Source organism: Babylonia areolata, chromosome 20 (genome assembly GCF_041734735.1).
Source record: "Babylonia areolata isolate BAREFJ2019XMU chromosome 20, ASM4173473v1, whole genome shotgun sequence".
Classification (NCBI taxonomy): Eukaryota; Metazoa; Mollusca; class Gastropoda; order Neogastropoda; family Buccinidae; genus Babylonia; species Babylonia areolata.
Window position 1 is genome coordinate 47,918,089 of NC_134895.1, and position 623 is coordinate 47,918,711.

The following is a 623-nucleotide window of genomic DNA, read 5'->3' on the forward strand; positions in this document are numbered from 1 at the left end:
AAGCCTACATTACATCAATTATGTACAGAAACATTTTCAGGGTGAACTCGATAGACTGAGTAGCTATATGTACTCTCATGGTTTTGTGTTTTCTGTAGAAAAAACACATTTGATCCTCTTTAATAATGGTTATAATCCCAGCAAACTACCACGATTTTTTTTGGGAGGACGTGAAATATTTTTCAAGTCGGAAATAAAATTTCTTGGGATCCTATTTACTTCAAATCTAAACTGGAAGAAACACATTGATTCAAATGTGACTAAAGCAGTTAAAAGTTTATTTTCTTAAAAATTGTAAGTCACTCTCCTTGGGGACAAGACTCCAAAATTCTTTTACACTTATCGACATCTCTCGTAAGATCAAGACTGACCTTTCTGCTCCACCGACGTTTCTAAAGAAGCTGCGAATAATTGACAGTAAAGCTGTGAAACTGGCTTTAGGGGTACCTGTGCATACTAAGACCTCAGAAGCCTATAAGCTTGCGGGTATTCTACCACTAGATGAAATCAGAAAATTAAGTTCTGCTAAATACATTGTGAGATGTACAGCAGTGGATGATTTTGAGGAATTAAATATTAGGTCTGATATTGATTTTCCAAAAAATGCACAAAATAATTAAAAT